Below are 24,647 nucleotides of genomic sequence, written 5' to 3' on the forward strand. Positions count from 1 at the left end.
TTGCCATTCTAACTGGTGTGAAATGGTATCTCGTGGTTTTGATTTGCGCTTTTCTAATGACTAGTGATACTGAACTTTTTTTCATATGTTTATTGGCCGCATGAATGTCTTCTTCTGAAAAGTGTCTATTTATATCCCTTGCCCACTTTTTGATGCAGTTGTTTTTTTTCTTGTAAATTTTTTAAAGTTCATTGTAGATTCTGGATATTAGCCCTTGTCAGATGGATAGATTGCAAGAATTTTCTCTCATTCTATAGGTTGCCTGTTTACCCTGATGCTAGTTTATTTTGCTGTGCAGAAGCTCTTTAGTTTATTTGGATCCCATTTGTCAATGTTGGATTTCCTCAAGGATCTAGAACCAGAAATACCATTTGACCAGCAATCCCATTACTGGGTATATACTCAAAGGATTATAAGTCATTCTACTATAAAGACACATGCACACGTATGTTTATTGCAGCACTATTCACAATAGCAAAGACTTGGAACCAACCCAAATGCCCATCAATGATAGACTACTAGATAAAGAAAATGTGGCACTTACACACCATGGAATACTATGCAGCCATAAAAAAGAATGAGATCATGTCTTTTGCAGGGACCTGGGTGAAGCTGGAAGCTCAGCAAACTAACACAGGAACAGAAAACCAAACACCACATATTCTCACTCGTAAGTGGGAGTTGAACAATGAGAACACATGGAGACAGGGAGGGGAACATCACACACCAGGCCTTGTCGGTAGGTGGGAGGCAAGGGGAGAGAGAACATTAGGACAGATACCTAATGCATGCAGGGCTTAAAACCTAGATGACCGGTTGATAGATGCGGCAAACTAACATGGTGCATGTATACCTATGTAACAAACCTGCACATTCCTCACATGTATGCCGGAACTTATAATAAAATAAAAATAAATAAATTAATTAAAAAAAGAATCACAGTGGAATGAGGGGGCCTTAATTCTTGGAGTTGGGAAAGACATTAGAAATAATCTAGTCTGTGTTGTTCATTTTCTAAATGAGGGAACTGAGGCCCGCAAAGTTCCAATCACTTTTACAAGATTATACATCTAGGTAATGGTAAAGCTAAAACTCCTCCCTAGGATTCCTGCCCTCTATTCCAGCACTGTGTGCATTATACCATTCTACATCTTCTCTAGTAGTAAAAATAAAGGTATCATTGCGGAACATTCCACTTCTGAATGATACACATTCAAAACCCACTATCCAGTATGCGTATACAGCCTTAAATGAGAGTCTAGCCTAGAATACAGCAACTGGCAATGTGTTGTTTTCTCAGTTACTTCAATTTCTCTCTATGGAGTCTCCATCTGTCCAGAAAAACATACGTATTTTGATGAAAACCTTACAATTCTAAGGAAAAATCACTTGACGGCTAATGTTAGATACATTTAAAAAGAAAAAGCAAATAAACTTTTGTCAATAAGTAAGGGAAAGGATTATAGAGTAAGCTCTCCAAAGAATAGACTATTCGGTTCCAACCCCTCTCTGAGGTATGTTAGATACATTTAAAAAAAGCAAATAAATTTTTGTCAAAGTATAAGGAAAAGAAGTATAGAGTAAGCTCTCCAAAGAATAGATTATTCGGTTCCAATGTCCCTCTGAGGTGTGTTGAGGGTCCTCTGCACTCACGGGGGCATTAGAAGGTTGGTTCTTCTTCTTCTAGTGCATCACATGCAGAGAGTAGTATCAAAAATTGGTTTGGACACAGGAGTCCATCTTAAAGTGGATCATGTGTGACCTCGTCCGTTGTTCCCACAGTTAGGTAAACTCCTTCCTCTTCTCTTCCAACTCCCGTGCCAAAGCCCTCTGAAAATCCCATATGTTATTGTTTTGCAAAACTCAAATCCTGTACATTTGTCCTTGAATATGACAGTAATGTATAGTTTATTTTCCAGATGGAGAAAGTCTTTGTCATAAAAATCAATAACTTTAAAATATGTATATTAGTTAACAGTAACTTGGAAGTGATTCAAAGGAAAAATAAAGCTATTTTCACCATTAGTAAGTCCAAGGGACTCATAAAACTTTCAGTGGTGTTTGAATCAAAATATAGGCTGCTCTCTCTTCAATTAATGGAAGTGGCATAGGAATGTAAGATGGTCTTACTTTATGTAAGTTCTTAAAATGTTTTATATTTTTATTATGTATTGCCTTTAGTTTAAATTTCTACATAAAACTAAATGACTGAGACATATTTTTTAATCTACATATTCACACAGTATTTCTCACTAAATATAAAGAGCAAAGTATATTAATTTCAGATATCCCAAACTTGACAATATGTTAAGGTTATGTATATTATTAGTTTTTCTATATAGCTCTCATGCTAAACTGATATTTAATTAAAAATATTATTATATTTTAGGTCACAATTTGGCTCCCTAAAATCTAAAAAGAAAAACATTTTTAAAAACTAATAGAAAGATTTCTGAGAATTTTAATGAAAGTTAAAGTGGACTAAAGCCATTAAGCTCTACAGGAAAGTAGATTTCACTGTCTGGATTAAATTAAGAGTTGCCTTAAAAATACATATTTTGATATATAAAATATTTTTTCAGAACGTTAAATACATGTCTATAATAACATTGCTTTAAAAGTGAAACCAATTAATTTTGTTTCATTATTCAAACTGGGAAAAATACTAGAACAGTAAAAAAAAAAGTAATGAAATAAAATACATAGGTGGTGGCTGATTTATGTCTTTTTTAGTCTTTTAGCTATTTTACACGACTTTTAGTTTAATAATTTAGCATAGTATTACAAGCAAAAATCAAACTTTCTCTCTGCGTATCCAATTTCTTTCTGACCATGCCACTTCCATGTGTTCTCTCAGATATGAGTTAACAAGGCAAAGGAGCAGAGAGGCTATGACTCTCCTTGCTGCAGAAGAAAAATGCTCCTAGCGAACATCTGCTTTGGGTAAAGTAATTTAATTGCAAAGATCATGGTGGTATGTTGAGATTTATTTCGAGGGAAGAGCAAGGAAGTAAAAGAGGGCAGTGGGAACCCTTGACACCCTCCTTCCTTATGGAATTTTATCATCAGCGGTGAAAGGGCCAAGAAAAATCTGTCTTCTTTTGCTTTCCTTTGTATCAATTTCCTCTCCTGAAATAAGGAAGTCTAAACAAAATAGTCTGGACTTTGAAATATTTTATAAATGTATGAAATATTTTATGTATATCTTTTTCTGTACACACATGCGCAAAACACACACACACACAAACACACACACACACAGTCTAGCCCTTGCCATATTTAGATGTGTTCTCTGAACAGTAAAATCCACCTTAGCTTATAGAGGCTGCTAATTTTCCTGAGATTTCCAAGCCTATTTAAATCTATAGAACGAGTGAATGTCATTAAATGAATCTGTAGGCTCAGGATCAGTGGTTCACCTATATACCTCCAAGACCAATAATAAAAAGCATTCTAACCAAGGCTTATGTTGGGGCAGTGCTCATTTAGGAAGTAACATGGACTAGACTGTGATTTATGGAGAAACAGTGGCATAGATACATGTAGAGAGAGAGAGAGAAGTTGACTGACTACAGCAGAAATCTGCTGTTGTACAATCTGTTAGGATACATGGCATCATTAAAACATTTATGGAACAATGTCTATTGTGTAAGTCACTAGCATAATTTTTTAGAGATTGTGGTTGAGATAGTAAATATTCAGAATTTAGGGCATTCATCAGACCTACTAAGACGGACAGGCAGGGAGCACACAGTGGTGTTATAGATGTCAGTAGGTTCCTGGGGTGCCCAGGTTAGTTCTTCTCTTTCAACTATTCCAGCTGCCTCTCAGATACATACATGAACTAAGAACAACTCTTTCCACTTAGAGAAGTGGAAGGAAGTAAGGAGAGTCTTATGATACCATTTTGAATGAAATAAAAAACGTGGACTCTATGAGAAGTCAAGCAGATTCAAAACATGCAAATGAATACATTGAAGTAGATGCTAGGTGATGTCTCCCAACACATACTTCAAGGCTGACCAGTGAGTTGTGAGACTCATCCGTGGAGGCTCGAAATAGATCTTGACATGCAAGTCCTTTCCTTCATTCCTACATGTGGGTGGTCTGAATGTTCTTGGACCACTTCTATGTTCTTGTATCACTGGAGGTCACTCAATAAATCTGAAGTGCATTGTTGATAGTTGCTAACATTTGGTATGCATAAACTAAAATTAGCATGATACTTAAGTTTGCTAAAGACTTTAATTCCATAATCCTAATAGATTTCCAGTGATTGAACAATATTATACAGCTCCTCTTGCACAGGAGCTAATAAATGGTAAAAGTCAAGACTAGAAGCATTTCTCACACTAGCATAGTGTTCTTAATAGTCCATTCAGCTAAATAATGGGTTGGATCACAAAAATATAATTTTACATACCTTCATAGTCCAGAATAGGAGGCCAAATGTAAGAAAACTCGCATAGGAGTAGAAATTGTACACTTTTAGACTTCATTTTGAAATACCAGATGCAAAGTACAGAATTAGAGAGTCTTTGCTATATATCTATATAATATATATATAAAAAATATTCATGATAAAATCACATTTTAGTAGGAACATTGATGAACTTGAGTTTGTGCAGGGAAGGATGAATGGTCTGGGAAATATAAAGTTGAAAGAACTGAATATGGAGAAAGGATTTAGAGTAAGTAGTTGTCAGACGGAAAACAGATTCATTATTCTGTAGGGTTCTGTGGCTTCATTTGTGAAAATACAGGGAAGAGATGTGTTAGACAATTCCATAAAAGGGGATACTTTCTTCTGCATCTCAGTTTCCTACTCTGAAAGATTATAATTTTATTAATCTTTGGGCCAGAAACAATGAGGGAACATCTACTTAGCATCTAAAATCGTGAGAACACGTAGGGAATGATGTGCTGTTCCCAGTTCCCCTATTTGAATGAGGGACTAATTTTACTAATTACTGGAAGTGCTGCTGACTGACAGCTCTCAGGTATCACAAGGCTGTGGATTGGTACATCCAGAATCAGACACGTGTAAGGCTAGGACACACAAATAAGCTGCAGGTAGTCCAGATCTTAGAAACCCCATGATACCTATCACTGATGCCCCAGTGCCTCTCTCTCTGCTTATTCCTGTTACAATATCAAGGAGACTCATTTTACAGCGAAGGAAATGGGGCAGTGGGCACAGGTCCATGGAATCTTGTGTCCCATACCACACCTCCAGAAGCTGCAGGCTGACCAAACTAATCATTTAGGATGCTGCATACTCTCTGATAGTTTTATGATGTTGTGCCCCCAGTGGATAGAATGAATGGGCTTGAGAACCACCATTCTTTTGTCCTCTTGGAGAAATTTTGCTTCCCTTCCCCAAATCTCTGGGGTTCTGTGTATTTGCATGTCTTGGTTCCCAAAAAGGAAGTGTTTCCAGCAAGTGGCCCAGTATGCATCCCACTGAACCTAAAGCTACACTGCTACCTACACACTTCAGAATCCTCAGGCCAAGGTGCCAGCAGGCAAGATGAAGAGTTGCCATCATGGCAGACATAACTTACCATGATCATCAGAAGGAGGCACAGCTGATGACACATGACAGGGGCAGGCAGGAATGTGCTTGGCAAGCAGATGATCCACTTGGGCATTCCTTGCCCAATTTTGATGGCAAATGGATGTGTGCTGCCACCTGAGAGGAACATGATGACAAGATGTTCACATAACTCAGGGATGAAAGTCTAGGTCATGCCACCAGGTAAATTGCTCAGAACAGCAGAACTGAGAACTGAGGGTGAGCAGTGTCTGGAATGGACAGAAGACAGTGAGTATTGGTGGTGGCCTTGAGACCAGTAATGTGGGCTATAGTTTGTCCTGTCCCTTTCCTTTTATCAGCTTTCCTTAGGAAAAGAATTCCATCAGAATCATGGATGAAAAGAATTCCATCAAATCATGCTTTGAGAACTTCAATCCCTCCTCAGGCTCCAACGTCACCTGCTATTCCAAGTCACTAACATCTTTCGCCTAAAACAGTGTCTTGTCTCACAGGCCCGCCATTATCCACCACATCACAGCTAGAGGGAACTGCCAGCAGTAGAAGTCAGATCATGTAATTTTTTTTTGCTAAAAACACCCCCAACGTTTTTCCATTGCCCATAAAATCAACTTGAACTTCATGGCCCCAGGCTGCTACACAGAGCCCCTCTCCTACCACTCTCCCTCCTGCTCACATGGGCCAGCCATATTGGCTTCACTCTCTCTTGAGCATGCCAAACTCCTTTCGTATCAGGAGCTTGCTCTACCCTTCTGTGCCTCGGATGCACTTTCTCCTGATCGTCACATGGCTGATGGTGTCACCTCCTTTATGTCTCTGCCCAGATGTCACTTCCTCAGAGGGGTCTTTCTAGACACTATATCTAAAATACCCTATGTCATCCATTACAACCTAACTGATTAGTTGGCTTTATTTTTTTTCATTGTACATGTAACAATTTCTAATGAGATTGTTATTTTATTATTAATATGTGATTTAGGTATTAACTATTATTTAGGTATTACTGTGAGAATTCCCCACTTAGTGTAGGCTACATACATGATAATAAGTCTTTATCTCTCTTGTTTATCTTTATATCTCTAGCACCAAGAATAATGCCTGGCATGTGCTAATTCCTCAGTCATTATTTATTGAATAAATGAATGATGCATATATAATATTTATTAAAGACTGACCAATGGGTACTTTAGTGAATTTGTTGCCATCGTTTGCAGTGTTTTTGGTTGCTTTCCCTTTTAAAGAATAAGCCCAAACTAGGGACCCCTCTTAAGAATATTATGAATGAAAAATCTGTATATTTATCATATTTTTTAAAACTATGCTTATTACATGACTAGGGTATATAGTATATTACCCTGAAAAAACTTCTGCTCTCCAGCCATCTCTTAAAAGAAAGATGAGGTACTATCTTTAAAAGAATTGAAGTTACATGGACCAAATCACAGCATGGCTTATCTGCTTCCTCTCTCCCTCAAAGGGAAGATCCTCTCTGAGACTCAGAAGTATCTGGTTAAATTTTATCTGAAGATAGCTTACTTGGGACAACATGCATTCACCTACTGTGGTAGACAGAATCTTCCTGGAAGATGTCCATGTCCTTCCTGGAACCTGTGAATATGTTAACTTATATGGCAACAGGCATTCTGCAGATGTGATTGACAACCTTAAGTTATCCTGGGTTATTCAGGCAGGCCCAATGTAATCACAACGGTCCTGGTAGGAGGTCAGAAGAGCTGGTGATGTGACAACAGACACAGGTCAGAGTTATGTGGCCATGAGCCAAGGGGTATCGGCTTCCTCTGGAAGCTAGGAAAGAAAGGAACAGACTCTCTCTTGAAGCTTCCAGAAAAAACTGGCTGTGCAAATACTCCATAGGACTCATTTTGGCCTTCTTATCTGCAGAGCTGGTAAGAGAATGAATTTGTGTTGTTAAAGCCACTAGGTTTGTGATGATTTATTACAACAGCAATAGAAAATGAATACACCTACATTACCTTGACCACAATTTCGGGTGAAGACACTAGTTAAATATTTGCCTGACACTCACTCTCTACATTTAGGCATAAGAAAAGCTCTTCAGACTGTGGTTTTGAGGCAAAGTGATCCTTTGCCTCAAAAGAGAGTACAGATCCTCTTCAGCATATAAGTTTAGTTTAAGCTTAAGCATACTTTATATCTTAAAATTTTTAATGTATCTACTCAAATCTAGTCTAAATCTAGTGTAGTGACTCTGAGCAAAAGGCATAATTCTAATGAAAGCACAGAAAAAAATCTCAAGGATTACATGTGTAGTTTGAGAAAGGCATGGCTTTGTTTCAAATGAAATGAAATCAGATCATGAGATTTAAGATTGAGAAATGCTGACTTAGAGGCACCGAGACTTGTCTACATTTCCTGGGAAATTCCTCTTACACTTTGTTTTTCCTCTTCACTATCATTATGGCAGTTTCCTATTGTATTACATTTATTTAATTCCTTAACTACACCATTGATTCTTCTATGATTAGGATTATGCCTTAATCATTTATATAATTCACACTTAGCATAGGGATAATGATTTAGTTTATGCTCAATATGTGTTTAATAAATTTGAATTATTATTCTGGGATTTTAGGACCTTTTGCTGAATACCTACAATTTTAAGATTCTTTGCCAAATATTGTATAATTTTCACCACGCAGATGCCAATGAAAGCATTTGGTACATCTGATCAATAAATAATTGTTTGGCTCTATTAAAAACTACACACTTGTATCCTGTGTCCAATTTTTATCTCCCAATTATTTGATAAATCTTCGTTGATTGTTTTATTTAAAAGTTATTTTTTCTAGAATGTTAATGACAGAGCCTTTAGAAATAAATTACATTGTAATAAGATTAATTTTTTATTTTGTTGGTTGGCCTCTCAGGGCTTTTTTCCATTTTGGCCTTCAGAAATCAACAAATGAAATTATGAAACTATTTCTTCCCTTATTCTTTCACATCTTTGCTCCCCATGTTTTTCTTTTGCCTCATCCAAGTGGCAATTCTCTCACCTGGATTTTAACTGTTCTGATTTGTAGCTGGCTCTTTTCCATAATGTACTTGTGTCTTATTTTATCTGTAAACTAGTATGTTAATCTGGACCCTAGAATCTTTTAAGCGACATAATCACTTACAATGTTGTTAATATCTCCTTTGGAAAACACTGTTTTTTTTTGTTTTTTTTTTTTGAGACGGAGTCTTGCTCTGCCACCCAGGCTGGAGTGCAGTGGCCGGATCTCAGCGCACTGCAAGCTCCGCCACCCCGGTTTACGCCATTCTCCTGCCTCAGCCTCCCGAGTAGCTGGGACTACAGGCGCCCGCCTCGTCGCCCGGCTAGTTTTTTGTATTTTTAAGTAGAGACAGGGTTTCACCGTATTAGCCAGGATGGTCTCGATCTCCTGACCTCGTGATCTGCCCGTCTCGGCCTCCCAAAGTGCTGGGATTACAGGCTTGAGCCACCGCGCCCGGCCGAAAACACTGTATTGATCTGAGAGTTTCAATCTGATTTGTCCTGGAATCATAAATTTCACTGAGTTACTAACTTTAGCTATCACCATTGTTACTCTCAATGTCCCTGTTCAGACAGAACAGGGGCCAGAAAGGGTTCTTAATCTCTTCCTTATATATATCAAAAATAAAAACCAGAAGCTTCACTGGGAAACGTTACTACCTTATTGGATTTTTAATTCAAGTGATCATAATTTAATAAAACTAAATTTTGTACATTCTTTTTTTTTTTTTTTTTTTTTTTTTTTTTGAGACGGAGTCTCGCTCTGTCGCCCGGGCTGGAGTGCAGTGGCCGGATCTCAGCTCACTGCAAGCTCCACCTCCCGGGTTTACGCCATTCTCCTGCCTCAGCCTCCCGAGTAGCTGGGACTACAGGCGCCGCCACCTCGCCCGGCTAGTTTTTTGTATTTTTTAGTAGAGACGGGGTTTCACCATGTTAGCCAGGATGGTCTCGATCTCCTGACCTCGTGATCCACCCGTCTCGGCCTCCCAAAGTGCTGGGATTACAGGCTTGAGAATTTTGTACATTCTTTATAGACTAAGTTTTGTCTGAAAGTAGGTAACTTTGAGGTAGAGCAACTAACGCTTAAAAAAGGGACTTCCTTTATTACCAGCTGAGGAGTATTTTTGAATATTGATCACAGCTAATAATTCCTGAGAATGCATTTACTTTTTAGAATACTAACTATTTTGATCATACAGAATTTTTTTTTTTTTTTTGCATTGAGAAATGGAAATCTCCATTCTTCCTATAGTGAAAGTGCATGGCACATAACAGTCCAGTAATTTTATCACTTTCACTCATAAAATAATTGCAGAGTGGGAAAAGACATCCCACCAAAGGAAAAAAAAAGTAAGGAGAAAACCCATGTTAAGTAATGAAATATCTAACTGTAGAAATGTTTTTAAAAGTAGCATCGTTCCTTTAAATTTAATGCTGACCACAATGCTTTGTAATTTTCCTTACGAAAACTGGATTTTCCCAGCATGACACCCAGTGCTGGCATCAATATCAGACGCTTAAAAATACTCATGCCAAGGAGTTAACAGGAAATATCTTGGCAAATTCAGAGTCAAAAGGAAAGCACGAAATTGTCAGAACGCATATCGTGTTTCTCAGAATTATCTGTATCATGTTGGAAGTTTTTATACGGAAGTGTGTGTTGACACAAATGATTAAGGCCAGGATTCCTACAATTGACAGGAAAATGACCTATAAATAATGACCTCTGATGGACTTGTCATGCAGTCATTAAGTGAAATATTCTAGTACCAGTTTCCTCTCTTTGGTATCCCAGTTTCCGGCTTCTGTGAAGTACTTTTCCTTTGCGAAGATCACTCATTTTACCTGAGAGACCATCAGATTTTCTCTGGGCTTTATGAAGTGATAATTTCATTTACTCTCTTAGCAGATAACAGTATCAATTGAGTTTCACAGCCTCTTTGGAACACATTTTTACTTACACAAAATTTTTTTTCTGAAGAACCTCTTATTTCTATTGCTACTAAAATGCAAAGTAAACTGCTTGAAATATTGAAAGTTTAGAATTGTTTCAAGTTTAAGATAAAAGTTAATTTTTAAAGTCAAGCAACTAGTTTGCCTATTATTTTAGTTTTAAAGTCATCAAGCAACTAGTTTGCCTATTATTTTATATAATGTATTATCGATTTTCATTAAATTAATACATTTCAATATAGTTCCTTGGGAAATGGTATTCAGAAACTTGCAAATGAGATAATATTGTAATTCAATTGTCTCACCATATATGTATACCATAAATGAAATGTAAACTTCTAAAAAACTAATTTTATTAAGCAACCTGAGGACAGTGAAAGAAATCATAGTTCACTTCTAATTTTCATAGGATCCATTCAGGCTTTCTTCTCTTTTGTCATTTCTCCTTCTAACCCCAAAACACCCTATGAACCAGTGGTCTATTTTCTTTCCTTCTTCTTTCCCTTCCTTTCTTCAAGTCTGTGGGTAAGAGATTGCAGAGGAAAAGTAATAGGTGATAGCCCTGTCTTCTAAACCCACAAGCAAGATGCATGGATTTAAGCACTTAAAGGAAAAGAAAAATAAAGAATTTGAAACCGTGTCACAATATCACCATATTATATTACATCAACATAAAGTATCGTAGAAGCATACATATAATTGAGCCTGAGAAACACTTACAGGATCAAAACTGACAGCTGCACCACCAAAGAGATAATCAGTACCCTATAAAATCCACATTTCATGACTTATATTGCTCATTCTAAATGCTAATCTTGGGATAACATTTTTTAGGAGCACTTTTTTAAAAATTTAAATTTAAATTAAATTAATTTATTTTTTGAGGCAGAATTTTGCTCTTGTCCCCCAGGCTGGAGTGCAGTGGCGCGATCTCAGCTAACTACAACCTCTCTATCCTGGATTCAAGCAATTCTCCTGCCTCAGCCTCCTGAGTAGCTGGGATTACAGATATGTGCCACCATGCCCAGCTAATTTTTTTGTATTTTTACTAGAAATGGGTTTTCACCATGTTGGTCAGGCTGCTCTCAAACACCTGGCCTCAGGTGATCCTCTGGCCTAGGCCTCCCAAAGTGCTGGGATTATAACCTGGCCTTAGGAGCACTTTTAAAATGACTGCTTTTAAAACTCCCACATAAACAATCTCACATTAAAAGATACGTAAGAAAGAAATAATATATTGATACTGTAACAAGGTATAGCAGTTCAAAATGAGAAGGACCTTACAATTATTTCATTTAAACTTCTCATTTTAGAGCCAATGAAAGTGAACTTGAGAGAACTTGGGGCCAATGCAACTTGCCTACACCCACAGAATCAAAAATAAAACTGGTCCCTAATCAACGAGAATCTGACAGAACATGTTGTCTATTCTGAAAGCCAATTCTAATCATGAGCCTTGGATTAATATCTCCCTGGAACTTGCAATTTCTGCCCTCTCCCTCTGCCTCCTCATACATTCTCTTTGGATGGCATGTGTATCAATCGACATTGCCGTGTGGTTTATGCTAGACGCTGGAGACTACGAGTAGGGGAATAAGACGCAACACCTACCTTTATAAAAGACAATCGGCCGGGCACAGTGGCTCACGTCTGTAATCCCAGCACTTTGGGAGGCCGAGGCGGGCGGATCACGAGGTCAGGAGATTGAGACCATCCTGGCTAACACGGTGAAACCCTGTCTCTACTAAAAATACAACAAATTAGCTGGGCGTGGTAGTGGGCGCCTGTAGTCTCAGCTACTCTGGAGGCTGAGGCAAGAGGATGGCCTGAACCCGGGAGGCGGAGCTTGCAGTTAGCCAAGATGGTGCCACTGCACTCCAGCCTAACAAAAAAAAAAAAAATTTTTATATTTTTATAAAAATAAAAATAAAATAAAATAAAGACTCACAATCATGAAGGAGAGATAAAACACGCACACATAAAAGGAAAGGAGAAATTCAATACTTGACAGTGAAGTCTGGTGCCATCCAGCAGAGTCCTAATTGGAGTCTCTTGAGCTATTATCTTTGTCCCTTGAACCACCTTGATCAAGGCTTCATGAATAACCTTTCTAGAGCACCTCTCTAACTCTACTTTTTTCCTACTTGAAATCATCAATGGGTGGCCATATCAGAAAAACAATCTAGTCAGCACTTAACACAATACAATGCGAACCCTCCTTCCACCCTTCCTCCAAATCTTTTCCTAGGGTTAGGTCTCATTAAAATGAGTCTCATTAAAAACCTAAAATGGAAGTGATCTCCAGCCAAACGACACAGCCCACTATTGCCTGACACACTATTTTTTTTTTAAAGTTGCCTCTGTTTTCCTTTTTATGACATGCTGTGTGGTATGCCTTCTCTTCCTTCTTGCGTATCAAAATGCTACCATCATTCATAGCCCAACTTGAGGGCAGCCTTTGTCATACAGCCTTTCTTGCCCAATCAGGAGTAATCTTCCCATGCTTAGAACAGCTTTGGAAATAAGGCTATATTGATTTATAGGCACTTAACACATTTGACCCTTAACTATACTTCTTCTATTTTTTTCTAGTATAGTGTATGTTCATTGAGAATTAGGAATATCAACCTCAAATAAACCATAAAATTTAGAAAAATAGTGGTATAGCTTTCTAACAGAAAATCTCAGGAACTTATTCTTAAAATGCTAGTTAAGAAGGAATGTAACATTTACTTGGCCTAACTTCTCACTCAATAAAGAAAAAAACAAAAAGAGCTCAATATTTTATGAGAGAGTAGGTTTTATTTTTAAACAATTATAATTGAAGAAAATCTTTGATGCATTAGAATAAGCCAAGATTTCTTAGGACAATAAAAGCACAAACCATATAAAATTTTTTTTTAGTCGGACTTAATTAAAAGTAAAAAGTTTGACTGCACAAAAGGCACTCCTAAGATAATGAAAAGTGAAGTCATAGAAAAAATAATTCATAATACATATATTTGATAAAGGTATTGAATCTAGAATATAGAAAGAAATCTCATAATTCAACAATAAAAAGGAAAAAAAGAGGAAAAGATTTGAACAAACACCTCACAAAAAGACATACAAATAGCTAATAAGATTAGAAACAGATGCTGAACTTCATTAGTCATCAGGGAAATACAAATTAAAACCACCATAAGATACTACTACATATTCACTAGACTAGCTCAACTTGTAAAAACTTGACAGCATCATCTGTATTGAATGCATATAGCAAATAGGACTCTCATACACTATTAGTGGGGTGTAAAATAGTCAGCCAATTTTGAAAACAGGTTAGGCAATTTCTTATAGTCAAATATGTACTTTTAAAAATGGACCCAGTCGCTCACTTTTAGGTATTTACCCAAGAAAATAGGAAAACATATGCTCACAAAAAAGACTTATACATGAATGCTTATAGCAAACTTACTCGACCTGGAAACAGCTGAAATGCTCTTAGGTAAATGATAAATTGTGAAATATCACATAACGAAGTGCTACTCAACAATAAAAAAAAAAATTACTACTATGCATGCAACAGGATGAATGAATCTACAAATTGTACTGAGTGAAAGAAGCCAGAATGAAAGAAATCCATATTGCACGTTTCCATTCCATAGTGGCAGAAATGTTTCCCATGTTAAGGGTGGAAAGGGAATTATCTGCAAAAAGACTTCAAGAAGCTTTTGGTGTGATGGGAGTGCGCTGTATCCTGATCATTCAACTCTTATGCCTGCACAGTGTAAAAGAGAAAAGATTGTATTTAGCTCTACAAAGGGTGAATGTCCCCCTTCCCTGGAAGGCTACTTATTTTTACAGTAATAGATTAATTATGGAATATATCCTATTATTTCAAACTAATTGAAATATATTGATTTAGTGAACTATCACAATCATTTCAAAGTGAATCATACTGAAAATTCACTCATGGTAGTTTTTCTTTAACTGCAACACAGCAGAAAATGAAAGAGATACATTTCAAAATTCATTTCCCAAAATTCTTGGGGCTAGATGTACTTTGGTATTCAGAATTGTTTGGATTTTAGAATCGTAATGTGGTGCATGTATTAAACCCCATCTGTAGTAACCCTTAATTAATATATTAATATTTTGTTGTGAAACATATGAAAATTCATACAAGGTAAGTTAAATTAAGACTATTTATAGCCTCATGTCAGTTCAGAGCATGTTTTTTAGCCAGATAAGTTCTAATATCAGTTAGCCAAATCTTTAGCTTGAATTTGGGAATTGTGAGTAAGGAACTGTGGACCTGTAGTCCAATTTATCATTGATTATTAAAATGGCTTAATAGAGAACATGCTTGCCATGTTCCAAGGTTATATACACGGTTGTGATGAACTGGGACTGTTGTCAAGTATAGGAATCTTGGCTCATACTAAATTCATGGCATTATTCTTTGAGTGGGGAAATTTAATCCCAAACGAAGACAGTTTTTGGTTTCAGTGGACTTACAGTGAGGATAAAGTAACATTTCTTTGACTTGAATGAAACATCCTTTTACTTTTCAGTTTAAAATGTATACCCATAACACAAAATTGTAAAAAATGATGGATCTCTTTATAAGAAATACAGTTTTCCCATTAAAAATCAAAAAGTTTAACATGGAACTGAAGACTAAATTTTAGTCTTAAATGTTACATTTTTCACTTGAATGATTGCTTAGTTCTCATTCAACCGGGCCTGATATCTTCTGTGTCCTGGCCAGTGCTTACAGGCACAGGTGCGTGTACGGACCTCTGCCTCCATGTCCTAAGGAAACTCTGATAGACATGGTATAAAATGGAGGTAATGTGATACAGTACAAAGAGCATGAAGATGGAGCTTAGTCTCAGATTCTCAGTTCTCTCTTAAAAACCTATGACTGCAAATAATTCAGCTGTTCTGAACCTAAATTTTATCAACTACAATTGAGACCTGTAAATAAAACTTTTTAGAATTGTTTTTAAGATTTCATAAGATACTGTCAAGCATTCAATACAGAGTAGGCACTTGATAAGTGATAATTATAGTGTGTTTATTGTAGTATTAATAAACTTTAACAGAGAAATCTATGGTTAAAAAGAGAAGTATATAATTGTGTTAGATACTGGCTTAAACTTCATCTTGTGAAAATGTTAATCACTTCTACCTATAAAACTATTACAAATTTTCACCACTAGAATTTGGCAAGAGATGTTTGATAGTGTTTGATGAAACCACACATGACCTACAGACTTGCAAAACCCATGGTCAGGAATCATAATCCAACTAGTGTAAAGAAAGCTCAAAATTATAGAAGAAAAAAATTACATGAGAAAAAAATTCATTCAATAGGAAAGATGTAAATTGTAACCCGTGACACTCAAAAATTGAAGCTCTGATTCAATTTTGACATAGCGAATGAAATTGGACTCATTTTATGAAAGCTTGACTATATTATCTGATGAGGCAAATGAGGGAAGAAGGTGTTTTATTGCAAAAATATTAACTGTAAACAATCAACCAGAATCCATTAAGCTGTTTATTCTTGAAATCATTCTTTCAGATTGATTACTTAAGTATCAAATGCAATAAAGCAATCAACTTGTTCTTCTTTTATTTATTTGTTTTTTTACTACTTAGTTCTTATGGGAAATTCTATCCAGGTCATCATAACACAATTGAAAACAACTGATAATGAAAAGAATGCTAATTGGTTTCCTCTCTCTCTTATCACTGATCCGTACACAGTAAGTAATGCTTCCACATTCTTCCTCTTGTTTGTACCCAACCTTTCTATATATCTAGATGTTAACATTTTTTGGAAGAAATCATGAACTAACAAAGCAATGCACAGCATTGATAAGCTATGTTAAATAGTAGACACGGCAATGGAATAGAAATAGTGTGTTTAAAGTCATAAGATCAAATATTTGTTGGGCAAGCACTAACACAAGTGCCCAAGGTTAAAAAAAAAAAAAAAAAAGATACTCAGGCTTTGACTTTGGGAAGCCAGAGTCTAGTAGGGGAGATATATAAATACACAAATACAGCACAGAACAATACATGTAATAACAGACTGTAGCCAAAGTAATAAACATTTAGACAAATAATAAACACGCTGGCCCGCAGAGATGGGGCCATTACACTACTCAAAGCCTTGTGTTCTGCTCTACAACTTCTGTGACTAAATCAAATCATCTTAAGTTGGGTGAGCCAAAAGCTGTCTACCATTCCAGTCCTTCAGTCCCACCTCCTTCAAAGAGACTGCTGGGAGGACTAAATTCCTGAATTCTCGGGCTTTTAATTCCTGTTTAATCCAGTCAATATCCAAAGCCTCAGTGACCTCCTTTTAAAAAAATAGTATTAATATAATCTATGTGCCACATTTTCTTTATCCAGTCTATCATTGATGGGCATTTGGGTTGGTTTCAAGTCTTTGCTATTGTAAATAGTGCTGCAATAAAGGTACGTGACCATGACCATAATCATGTCCATAACCATGATCATGACTATAACCATAACTGTGACCATAACCATGACCATGACCATAACCTTAACCATGACCATAACCATAACCATAACCATAACCACAATGCTTCTTATCTTTACTGCCCTCCTCTTCAGCTTGTATTCCACGGTCCATTTTTTCAATTACTCTTTTCTTCCTTCTGAACTCCAATTTCCTCTGCCTTTTCATTGCCTTTATTAGCAAAACTAAACCCTAAAGGCATCCATTTTCTGTATTTTAGAATGACACTTAAGGAAATAATAGTAGGACAAAGTAACACTATAAATTTATCATTATCATATAGGTCATTAGCAGTGCCTGCATAGCCCAGTATGTTTCTCACCCACTAGCCTCAATTATTCACATTTTTCTCAACTTTTTCTCACTCTCAATTTACACCATGCCAGACCCATCATTTTTCAGACCCAAATGAATTCACTTTCTAAAAGAGAGAAATAGAAGTTATCATAGGGATACACTCTTAATTCCGTTAATTGGATAGCATTTGCACTCATCCTATTATTCTCTTGTTCAAAGAGGAGAAACATTGTCCCCTCTCCTGTTTAAGATCAGTCCTTTCACAACTGCCCTAAATTCAATTCCCTCCCACCCTCCTAGGAAGCAGGCAAAGTCAATTGTCTCTTTTCTCTCCTGTGTAATTAATCCCCTTCTTTCTTAAATGGCTCCTTTCTGTGAACATTTAAAGATTTCTTTTCATTTTAAAAACAAAACAGAATAAAAATACAACTTTCCTTGAACCCAATTTTACCCCTATCATCTTCTGTTTCTCGACTCTGACAGTCAAATTTCTTGAGTATCCAAAGTACATCTGTCCTCTTTCTAACTCTGCATTCTCTCTTTATCAGACTCTAATCTGCCTTATGTACTTAGGTACTACGTACTTACATGCTCCACTGACAAATCTCTTACTACCATCAACAATGACCTCCCTGCCACTCAATCCAAAAAGTAGTTTTCTATTTCTTGGCCTGGTTTTCTCTGAGTAGTGCTGATCCCTTTGGGTTAGAAGTTAATATAAAATAGTAGTTAAAACTGGACTCTGGAGTTAGATGGCCTAGGATGGCTTGCTGGATCTGACAATTACTAGCTGGGATCTCAAGCAATTAATTAAATTATGCTACTCAAAGCCTTGTGTTCTGCTCTACGACTTCTGTGACTAAATCAAATCATCTTAAGTTGGGTAAGTTTGTCCCTCTGTTTTCTTCCATGTAAAAGAGGAATACCTGTAATAGTAGTACCTTTTCCTAGGACTGGCATAAGAATACAATAAATATTTGTGAAGTTCTTTGAACATAGCCTGATACCTACTACATTCTCAGTAATGCCACTTTAATTTTATTGACACATTCCCTTCTTCTTGAATAACTCTGTTCTTAGTTTCCCAAACTTCACACTCTATTCGTTTTGGTAGAATGACTATCTATTGCTGCACTGGAGACCATACAAAAGGAAAATGATATACTCAGGGGTTTAACAATGTCAACTGAAATAGAAAGCCTCTCTGTGATCCTAAAAAATCTCTTGCTTTTGTATGTATGAATTTATTTTTGTTTGTATATACCAGGGTAGATACAGTTAAAAATTCAACTCAACATTGAAGAATCTGGGTTAGTATAGAATTACCATGTAAGAGGTATTCATAGACTTCCCAAATTTCATAAGTGGAAAATTAGGACATTGATTATGAAGGGATAGAAATATTTAGATACACATGAATAAAAGTGAAAATTGTGAATCTACTTTAAGCATTCTTTCAATGGGCTGCTTATTCTCTTTAAGGCCTATTCCTATCACCCTTATTGTGTCTAGACCTATAGCTAGAGAAATCTGAGTCCATTTCAAGAGAGATAAGTGAATAATCCAAGCTAGGAAGAAACAGGTTATACTCCAAAGATAGCAGTATTATTCTAATACTATTAGAATAGTATTATAGTACTATTAGAATAGTATTATTAGAACAGTATTTAGAATTATTAGAATAGTACTAGTAGAATAGTATTATTCTAAATTATATCAGCATAAACCTAGGGGAGCTACATGGGAATAAATTAGTAGGGTGTTTAAACCAAGGAGCATAAAATACAACATTGGATCAGGCCAAATTAACCAACACAGGTGCACTTATTTCAGATTTAATATGGTAGGCTAAACAGATAAGAGTGTTCTCTTTGTGACTTATTTCTTTCTATGCTTCCTATTAGCATCCTAGACAATATTACCAATACTTGGTTTTATATACTATTTATTTTCCAATAATCTCAAATATATATATCCACTGCTGTTTTTTCTCTGAGTCTTAGACCTTTATATTTCAAAGAATCTTCTCAAAGTCTCCATTTGAATATTTGAGAGAGAGAAATTTTAAAATCCATATATCCAAAAATAAACTCACCATTCCTCTCCTAAAGATGGACACCCTAGAGTGTTCCTGTCCTACAAATGGCTAGAGTATCCACCCATTCACGTAAGTGAGAAAACTGGGATTGACTCTCGTCACTTCCTTCATCTTCACTGCCAATAACCAATCAACAAGTCTTGCCGTTTTACCCGCTAACAGCTTTCTAAGTCATTCACTGTTCTTATTTTCACATTTCCTCATTCCTCAAAGATTTCAGCACTTGAAACACTACCACTCTTTTCAACATGCGATATCTGTGTAGATTATCTGTCAATATCTTGGACTCTAAATTCCTTGGCAGTCTCTCTCCCAGTGATCTTTCTTGTACCCTATCCCAGATGCTAACATTCAGGGGCATGCTGTCATCTTTGTCAATAGAAGCCCTGAAGTTCCTCCAAATTTTCAATTTCAAGCATCGCATTCTCCAACTAACACCTCCTTCATTGCCTGCCAATGCTTACAGGAATGGAGCTCTAACAATTATTTCACCAATCTGGCACCCTAGCACATCAATCTTAATAACTCTTTTCTCTCCTTGTGTCTTCTCCTATCTCCTTACCTAGCTTAAATTCATGGCCAGTCCTTCTAATTATTCTTTGAACCTGCCCTGAACCCCTTTGCTTTTCTCTCACTTTTGTGGTACTTTTGGCAAAGCAACAACCTTTTTAAATTATTTGCCTAGTCTCTGCTTGCATCAACACAGATTGTCTCTCCTTTTCCCAGAGATTGGCTAAAAGAGTTCACCAAACCTATTTTCCTTTCCTTTTTGGCATAAGGCTAAACGATGTTTCCTGGCTTCTGTTCACCTAAGGTGCAGTCATGACATTGAATTTTAGCCAAGAAAATGTGAGTAGAAATGATGCATACTACCTCTAGGACTGGCATAAATAAAATTTATTGAAATCTTTCATTTTCTCCCTTCCTCAATTTTCCAACTGGGTATCAATTCCCAGGACAAACTTGAAAAACATATGTTGAGTTTCTATTAGCCAAGATCATTGAAAGGCTCAGTTGTATAACCTAGGAGTTCATCCTCACTATGTCCCATTACCTATTAGGCTTTATGTTACTAGAATAGAAATTTCTGTTGTATTAAGTTACTAAGATTTCAGGATTTATCTGTCACAGCATCACCTTAACAAAACCACTGTAGAGCTATGTCTGCAGGCATGGCTGTCTGCACACTCAGCTGCCGGTTGGTCTAACCTTTAAATTCATAATCATTGATCTTAATTGTTTCCCAGCATTAACACTAGAGTCCTCTAATCAGTCTCCTACTCTCCTAGACAATAGTTCATACTTTTTACTCTTTCCTTGAAACTCACACCTGATCTGTCTACAAATCCCATCATTAATACGTGCAAAATATATACAGAATGTAACCACCTCTTTACTCCCATCTATTTTGATTGAAATAGCCTCCTAGCTGGTCGGTCCCTCAGTCAATTCCAACACAGCAGCCAGGGTGATGCTATCAGAATGCAAGACAAATCATTTGAGATCTCAAAACCCTCCATGACTTCCTATCAGTTAGATTCTAGCCAGGAAAATAAAAGCCACAATGGATATCTCAAACTAAGAGGTGTTTTCCATAGATGTTGGGTGCCTGAAAGAGAAAAAGTGTAACAGAGAGATTTAAAAACTCAGGCAACAACTGACACTGCTCGTTGTTGAAACAAAAGGGAAGGGGTGCGGTTACCAGAATCTAGGAGCTTGGAAGAGGGCTCTGCATAGCTAGTTCTATACTTCCAGGAAAAGAGTGGCTGCCCTGGAGCTGCTGATTTCTCTGAGAGTGTGCCACAGCTCTGTGCTGGAAATGCCACAACTCATGGGAGGCTGGATCTAGCAGTGCCGTCAAAGACAGGAAAAACAGGAAGGAAGTTCCTTCTGCTCTTCTCTCTATGCATCCGGCAGATGGAATCTAAAAGGAAGCCTGCTGGCAAGGGTAACTGGAAAATGTAATTTTCAGAGTCCTCCCAGCATCGCAGAGTCACCTTCATTGGTTTCTCAGCACTCCGAACCACTCCTCTCCATGTATTTTAACTTCCACGCAACAACAGTTAACAACTTCATGCTTCCACCTAGCAGGATCCAACTCTCTTTTATACAAATGAAATCATTCGTACTTTGTTCCATATAGAAGAGACTCAACGCCCTAACATTTACTATGCCCCATCTGGGAGTGATGATAAATGTTCTTATTCGGTTGCAATCACATCAACAATCCTTACATGAAGTAATAGGGATGAAATAAAGGATGAAAAAAATCCGTGATTCCTATGGTTTCACAGACTCACTGGTGAGTCCATTGTCAGCTGCTGGGCTGACTGTGCTGGTCTTTGGATCTTTCATGTATCTGGGGCCTTGGCTGTAACAGCTTGTCTCTATTCCACATGGTTTTTCCTTCTCCAGATGGTGAGCACAGGCTTTTCTCCATGGAAGTTGCAGGGTTCCAAGACAGAGAGAAGGAGGATACAAAGTCTTTGAGAAGCAAGCTTAGAACTCACACAATGTCACTTATATTCTGCTGGCTAAAGCAAATCACAAAGGCATCCAAATTCAAGACATTGGAAAATAGCTTACACCTCTTGAAGGGAGGCACTGCAACGATTGCTATTTTGCAACATGCTACATGTATACATAAGCAAGAAAGAAGATATACATAGCTTTCCTTTTTCCACTACATTTTCCCCTTCAATTGATCACTGTGACATGGATTTTTGACTCCATAGGTACCCACTTTTTGAGCAGTAGTCCAAAATGCTTTTTGAGTCCCTAGGATAAGCATCAATTTGTTCTAGTGTACAGTCACCTATCAAAGGCAGGCAGGCATGTCTCAGGAAGGTCTAGAAAACTTTTACAGTATTCAGTTATGGCAGTGCTGCAGAGTACCTTCTCAAAAGGACCTAGTCTTCCTTTTGATCAAAGAACTCCAATTCTGTGAATGCCTTTAGGTTTGGGAAGTAGGTGAGAAATTGTGAATACTCAAGTCAGATTTCTGCCCATCAAACAGAGTTCTCCTATTATGCTGATTAAGTAACACTGTAGAAGTTTGCTTATATATTTTCCTCCTAAGTCATTTCATTCCTAAGGAATTAAGTAAGCATAGACAAAGGTCTCTGCAGGTCAACTGTGATTTCTAATTCTTCCTAGCTATCTTCACAGAAATTGCATAACTCTTATTTCTTGAAGTGAGTATTGACTTCACTACTCTGCCATCCCATGATATGCATTGAAATTAGGGATCCTTTTTCAAAAATAACATCTGCCCTTGCCATCGTTACCCTTCAGAGGATGGCTGCCTTTGAACTTTACAAAGATAGTGGCACATGCCCTAGAAAAAGGGATGTCTTCCGGGCCCTCTAAACAAATAGAGAGGGGTGGTGGGCGTGCAAATTTCACAAGTAAAGTCCATTCTAACGTTCCTACATCCCTAAGCCATTTTTGACACTAGGCCGAGAAAATTCTCATCCAGCCTTCCTGACAGAAGACCACCATTGAATCCAATAAATGAAACAATTGTTAGAACAACTTTAGTCTGCTCAACCTATCATATTAAATCTGGAAGAAGTATAACTATGTTAAGAAATTTTACATGATACAATGTCACATTCCATCCTCCTTGGTCTAATGTATTATTATACATATGCTATAATTGCATATATCCCCTAGGTTCATGTCAATCTAATTTAGAAAAATACAGCAATTCTTTTGGAGTATAACTTATTTCTTCTTACATTGGATTTTTCTCTTGGCCCTGTTGGAATATACTTAGATTGCTTTAGCTGTACAGGCCTAGACACAGTAGAGGTGGTGAGTCTTGAGGAGAATAAGCATCTCATTGAGAGGAATGTTCAGAGTGGATTCAAGTTTTCAACTTTATGTTCCATCAGATATCCCCACTTCTTTCCAATCAGAGTCTTAATTTTTACTTAGGACACTTGCAAAGTCTGTGCATGCCCCTTTCATTGTAATCCCATAACTCACCTAAATAGTTAAATGTTGAATTTGGTTTTCAGACATATTTGCCCTGCTATATACAAACTAAAATAAATACATTTGTACAAAAAAAAGATTCTTCTAGGATCACAAGAGAAGCTTTGAGATTATGAAATTCTTGAGTCATTTTCCTTTTGTATAGTCTCCAGCACTGTCAGAAACAGCCATTCTACCCGAAAGTCATCACAGTCATTATTACCACCATATCCATCACCTGCAGCAGTCATTTTATCCCCCCAAGATACTCATTTACATAAGCATTTTATTCCAAGCAATTCCAGGTGATAATTTAATTAAATACTGCGTGCCATGTCAGTATCCTCATTTTTTACTCACAAAGAACTTCGTGTTAAGTTCAAGGTCAAGGACATATCTTAAACATTTCCATAATCCCATCTTTGAGGGTTTTCTGACATCATTCCCAGTACCTGACACTGTAACCATCAGGAAAATAGAAACCACCTTAAGGATTTGGAACAGAGGACATTTAAGCAGAGAATTGGTAACATAGGTGTTTGATAGCAAAAGGACAAAAATGGGATAGTTAAGTAACCCAGATATTAAAAACTAAAGAAGCTGGCATCTCTACATATATAGGACCAAGGACAGAACCCAGAAGGCTGACAAAGAAGCACCATGGAGATGGTACACAGACCTCTGAGAACGGGTCCCAAATGGCTACTGCTGTTACCTGGCATCTCACCAGACAACTGGTCCTGGAAGCTCTCAAGGAAGGTTGAAGTTTTTAGCTGCTACTGACCAATATAGGAAAAACAGAGATGTGTAAGTCCCTTCTCTCCTTTCCTTCTATTTGGCAAAACTTAACGGGAAACCATTTGACTAACAGGAAAACGTAGTTTACAGAGTCATCATAGAGAAGAGTCCTGAAGGGTGCTTTAGAACCAAGAGCTAATAATTGGTCAGTAGCTGGCACAGACTTCCCATTTTTCCCAGAATAAAAGCTAAAATCCTACAGTAATCTATAGTTGCTCCATAACCCAGTCCCTTGTCACTCTCAATTTCATCTCACTCCTCCTGCTCCTGCCACAGAGATGCCTTGATCCTTCTTGAGCACACTAGGCATGTTCTCATCTCACACCCTTCACACTCACTGTTCATTCGGCCTGAAACTCTCTTCCCTAAGATCTTCATGGCTCACTCCCTCATTTCC

The 24,647-nt window shown here is 37.1% G+C and overlaps 1 long non-coding RNA gene across 1 annotated transcript; it reads right to left on the minus strand.

The window, feature by feature from the left end:
• Positions 1 to 423: 423 nt before the first annotated feature.
• LOC117084843 lies at positions 424 to 12,201 on the minus strand. Its single transcript, XR_004437702.1, has 4 exons — positions 12,153 to 12,201; positions 7,111 to 7,458; positions 4,424 to 4,667; positions 424 to 1,331 (listed from the first exon to the last, which is right to left on the minus strand). It is a non-coding gene; the product is annotated as an uncharacterized LOC117084843 (long non-coding RNA).
• Between the last annotated feature and the right edge of the window lie 12,446 nt (positions 12,202 to 24,647).

This window comes from Trachypithecus francoisi, unplaced genomic scaffold, assembly GCF_009764315.1.
Source record: "Trachypithecus francoisi isolate TF-2019V2 unplaced genomic scaffold, Tfra_2.0 Lachesis_group1, whole genome shotgun sequence".
NCBI classification, from domain to species: domain Eukaryota; kingdom Metazoa; phylum Chordata; class Mammalia; order Primates; family Cercopithecidae; genus Trachypithecus; species Trachypithecus francoisi.